The sequence below is a fragment of the Mesoplodon mirus genome (genome assembly GCF_964341445.2).
Source record: "Mesoplodon mirus genome assembly, chromosome: 13".
Classification (NCBI taxonomy): Eukaryota; Metazoa; Chordata; class Mammalia; order Artiodactyla; family Ziphiidae; genus Mesoplodon; species Mesoplodon mirus.
This window is the reverse complement of record NC_138989.1, coordinates 30683356-30688973: the sequence shown is the minus strand read 5'-3', so window position 1 is coordinate 30688973 and position 5618 is coordinate 30683356.

Here is a 5618-nt window from a genome sequence, read left to right as displayed (position 1 = left end):
AATAAATAAATAAATAAATAAAATAAAATAAAAAGAAACTGAGGACATATTGCCAAATTACTCCCTGGAGAGGCTGGTCTTATTTACATTGCTACCACTGCAGGATGAGAGATTGTTGCTCCACACATTACCCATACCAGCAATTAGCAGTCTTAAAATTTTGCCAATCCGTTAGGCAAATACTGTATTCATTGTTTTTCTTTCTCTCTCTTTTTTTTTTTTTTTGCGGTACGCGGGCCTCTCACTGTTGTGGCCTCTCCTGTTGCGGAGCACAGGCTCCGGACGCGCAGGCTCAGTGGCCATGGCTCACGGGCCCAGCTGCTCCGCGGCATGTGGGATCTTCCCGGACTGGGGCACGAACCCGTGTCCCCTGCATCGGCAAGCAGACTCTCAACCACTGCGCCACCAGGGAAGCCCTGTATTCATTGTTGTTTAATTACTTTGATTACTTGACCAGGAAGCATTGATCAAATTTTGAGAAAAAATTTCACTTAAGCAATGGAAGCCACTAGGTTCAGTCTCACATTAGGGAAGTAACAAGTCACCTGAATATGTTAATGGCTTAGGTGACTTTCTGCTTACTATTTTTTTATTTCTATTTTTATTTTTAATTAATTAATTTTATTCTTGGCTGCATTGGGTCTTAGGTGCGGCACGTGGGATCTTAATCGTGGCATCCGGGATCTTTCATTGCTGCCCGTGGGCTTCTCTCTAGTTGTGGCATACACGTTTTCTCTCTCTAGTTGTGGTGCGCAGGCTCCAGGGCATGTGGGCTCTGTAGTTTGCGGCACGCAGGCTCTCTTGTTGAGGCCTGCCGGCTGAGTTGCTCCGCGGCACGTGGGATCTTCCCAGACCAGGGCTCGAACCCTCATCCCCTGCGTTGGAAGGCGGATTCTTTACCTCTGGACCACCAGGGAAGTCCCGGCTTATTATTTTTTTAAAACAGTCTGCTCTTGAAGTCCTTGTCTTTAAGTTACTGGCTGTTCTGATTTTCATTCCCGTTTGGTCCTACACATCCACAGTTAACTCGAGGAGAAGTTGGAAGGACCATGAAGAAATGATTCACTGCCCTTATCCCCCCTCACCCAGGTGTAAAACAGCATGAAACAGCTGAGCGCTTCAATGTACCACTGTGACCAGTGACTCTTTGCATCTTCAAATTTCCTGCTTGAAGAACACCCCCAACCCTGCCTCCTAAAACTCTCTCTTACTCACCCAGCAGTAACCTCATCCCTTTTTTTCCTTCCTTTGAGTTTTGACTTCATAACAACTGGCTCTCAGTTGCTCCTCTTCCCTTAAAGTGGGACTGGGCCTGCATTTCACATTATTCATTAGAAAACCAGGCAAGGCAGGCCGGTTGGCATTGTTAGAGCCGGCAGGGTACACAGTGATCTGCCGGAGCTGCCTTAGTAAGTAGGATGTGACCTAGGAGATCTTCTCAATTTAGAATTTCTGACTAAAGCGTTACACGGATGAGGCAAACCACCTGTTAGATACTAGAAAGAACTTTTTGCCAGGAACCACCTTAATCATTTTCCATAAACTGAATGGTTTAATGTTCCAATTATACTTTCAGAAATTAAGGACCAAACCTTCACAGAATCTAGTAAGTGATGAGGTCAGAATTCAAATCCAAGTCCCTCTGATGACAAAGCTCATGGCTTCCATGATACCATGTCCTCAGTAGCCCCAATTTGTGACGCTTCAAATGGAGAAGAAATCATAGGGTTTGCAGAACCAAAATTCCCACATTTGGTCATTCCCCCCAACTTTATTCTAGCTCCCCTGGCGCCCAATGCCCCATCTCCCACCCCCCAAACACATGCATTCTTTTTTTAAAAATATTTTATGTATGTATGTATGTATGTATTTATTTATTTAGGCTGCGCCAGGTCTTAGTTACAGCACGCAGAATCTTTTAGTTGCAGCATGTGGACTTCTTAGTTGTGGCATGCATGCGGGATCTAGTTCCCCAACCAGGGATCAAACCCGGGCCTCCTGCTTTGGGAGCGCAGAGTCTTACCCACTGGACCACCAGGGAAGTCCCAAACACATGCATTCTTTAATTAAAGGGTTGGCCACTATAGTTAGGGCCAACTTCCCAGGGCTTATGGCAATAGCACTAACTTAGAATAGTGGAATATACCCTAACCAGGCAGCCATAATGTCCATTACATGTATGTAATCAAGCCAGCTTCAATCAAGCCTACAGGGTTAGGTGACTAACATTTGAAATCACTGATGTCCATGTGGGTCTGTGCTCAGAAACAATGACTTTGAAAGTGGGAGGGGCACATCCTTGGTGGTCCAGTGGTTAAGACTTTGCCTTCCAATGCAGGAGGTATGGGTTCGATCCCTGGTTGGGGAGCTAAGATCCCACATGCCTCCCGGCCAAAAAACCAAAACATAAAACAGAAGCAATATTGTAACAAATTCAATAAAGACTTTAAAAATGGTCCACATCAAAAAAAAAGAAAGAAAAAAAGCGGGAGGAAGAGCAGGGATTTTTCAAACAGTCCCCACAATTCTAGCCTAAGGACTTTGGGAAGAATAGTTGATTGTGCAGTGGGATGGCTCTAGAAATGAACTCACATTACTGGGTGTGAGAGATACTAATCCTGACATTTGCACTTGAGAATTATTTGGGTTAACGATAAGTCAAAGTCACCCTGGGGATTAACATCTTTTGGACTGCTGAACAGAGTGGTGTCACACTTACTGGCAGTTGAATGTTGAACTAAAGCATTTTACTTTCTGTATCATTGATGAAAAAGTTTTAACAGGCTAGACAGTCCCTTAACCCTGATCCTTAATATTTTAAGCATGACTCTTTGCACTCTCTGGTTTTACTCCTAAGTAATAGAAATTAGGGACACCTGCTAAATCCTTGCTTACTGTTAGACACCAATGAAATATACATGTTCTCTACAGATTGTCACCTCCAAAGAGACTGCTCAACCGTGGAAGACCCCATGCTAACACCTACTCTAAGCTAGGTACTTTTTTTTTTTTTTTTTTTTTTTTTACGGTACGTGGGCCTCTCACTGCCGTGGCCTCTCCCATTGCGGAGCACAGGCTCCGGACGCGCAGGCTCAGCGGCCATGGCTCACGGGCTGTGGCACGAACCCGTGTCCCCTGCATCGGCAGGCAGACTCTCAACCACTGCGCCACCAGGGAAGCCCTAAGCTAGGTACTTTTAAAAGCATTTCACAGGTGTTTCATGTCATTTTTTTTTTTTGTGGTTCGCGGGCCCCTCACCGCTGTGGCCTCTCCCGTTGCGGAGCACAGGCTCCGGACGCGCAGGCTCAGCGACCATGGCTCGCGGGCCCAGCCGCTCCGCGGCATGTGGGATCTTCCCGGACCGGGGCACAAACCCGTGTCCCCTGCATCGGCAGGCAGACTCTCAACCACTGTGCCATCAGGGAAGCCCTGTTTCATGTAATTTTTACAGGTGTTTCATAATGTCTGCTGGAGGAACATCTGGGACCCTTCCTTGAAAGGTAAGACTTTTTTCTCCTAGGAATGTTGTCATCTGCATACAGTCCTTGGAACTGCTGCTGCCATCTTGTAACCATCATAGGAGTCATAGCTGAGGATGGAGGAGTAAAAGACGGAAGGCACTCAAGTTTTTAAGGACATCCTTGAGTAACTGAATTATCTAATATTTGAACTTCTTTACCTCTGGAATTCTTTTCGTGGGAGATCATGAACCCAGTACTGTTTAATCTACTTCAGTTAGGTTTCCTCTTACTTGTATGGAAAAGCACTCTCGGGGCTTCCCTGGGGCTTCCCGCAGTGGTTGAGAATCTGCCTGCTAATGCAGGGGACACGGGTTCGAGCCCTGGTCTGGGAAGACCCCACATGCCGCGGAGCGACTAGGCCCGTGAGCCACAACTACTGAGCCTGCGCATCTGGAGCCTGTGGTCCGCAGCGAGAGAGGCCACGATAGTGAGAGGCCCGCGCACCGCGATGAAGAGTGGCCCCCTCTTGCCACAAGTAGAGAAAGCCCTCGCACAGAAACGAAGACCCAACACAGCAAAAATGAATAAATAAATTAATAAACTCCTACCCCCAATATCTTCTTTAAAAAAAAAAAAAAGCACTCTCACTGATACACATGCATGTAAGCCTAAATCCACGCAGACATACGGCCCTTTCAGAGAGGTCAAATATATTTGCACTGTGGTTAAGATTTTCATGGACAAGAAATATTGAATTCCTCCCACATGCCAGGCACAGTACAGGTTGTTGAACCGAATGGGTTGGGGAGGGCAGGATTCTGCACCTTTGGTGGTTACAAGCTGTGGTAAATGTGGTGATGAAAGTGGAGCCAGGTGTACTTAGGGAAGGTATCATGAAGACTAGGCCAGGAGGCTAGAGAAGGCCCTAACAGAGTCCAGTAAAATCATGCATTCCAGATTTAAAGACCCATGCCATATCAATCAACATCATCCATTTCTAAGTTTCTATGTATTTGTGATGTTTTGGTTTTAATTATATAAGAACTGTAAGAATAGTGTTATGTGTATAATAGTGTTAGGTGTATCTATATTTAGGTAATGTTATAATAAAATAGCTTAAATCAACACTGAGGCCCAGAATGTTTTTCCCTTTTAAAAGGAACTACTGAAGCCAATTTAGAGGAAGCACACTAATTCAAAAGATGAAGCAAAGGAATGGGAACAAGGCATTTGGTGTCTATTCCTAGCTACTGGCTGGCAGCCCTCTGTGACTCCAATTCCCTAATTTGTAAAATATGACTCATAAGGAGTTGCAACTGAATATTTTAGAGTTTTTAAATTAATGAGGGATAAGTTTTTTAAAAACTCCCTGTACTGATATGAAAGTTCCAGAAATCATTCACAAGTTTATTATAGCAAAGAAAATGGGCCTAGAAGGAAGCGAGTGAGTTCAGGACGTACAAGGAAAGGTAGTCAAGGGAGAAATCAACAGGGAAGTGCGTGGTCAACTCCCCACAGCAGGAAGCGGCGCTCTGCAGATCAGAGCTATTACCGAATAAATACTTGCTGGAATTTCCAGAGATGACCAAACAAACATCAAGAAGGAAGTGGCTTTTTTCTCTTTGGAAAGTTTTATTATGGAAAATTTCTAACACGTACGAAGAGCCGAGAAGAGTAACGAGCACTACCCCGCAGCTTCAGGCACTCGTCACTCACGGCCCGTTAGTCTGGAGCAAATTCCAGACATCATATTACATCGTCCCTAAATACGTAGGCACGCACCTCTAAAGCAAAACAACGGGAACCAAGGCATTTGGTGTCTATTCCCAGCTCACTGGGGGGCAGCCCCTGTATCTTCAATTCTGCAATTCGTAACATACGATTTATAGGGGAACGGAACGGAAATTTTTTTTTAGGCAACCACAATCAAAAAGGAGGCGGTTAAATTCTCCTAAGCCTCCAGGAGGGAGGCTCAACCCAAAAATCCTGGTCGGCGGAGCTCAAGGCGCTGCCCGGGGACATCTCCTTTCAAGGCGGGGGCCCCGGGTGCGGCCCGCGGAACCCGCCTTCTAGGGCGCCGGCGGGTCCTGGCCCCGCCCCTGCCCCGGAAGTCTCCGCCCACTGGCCCCAGCCGCCCCCGCACGCCCCCGCCGCCCT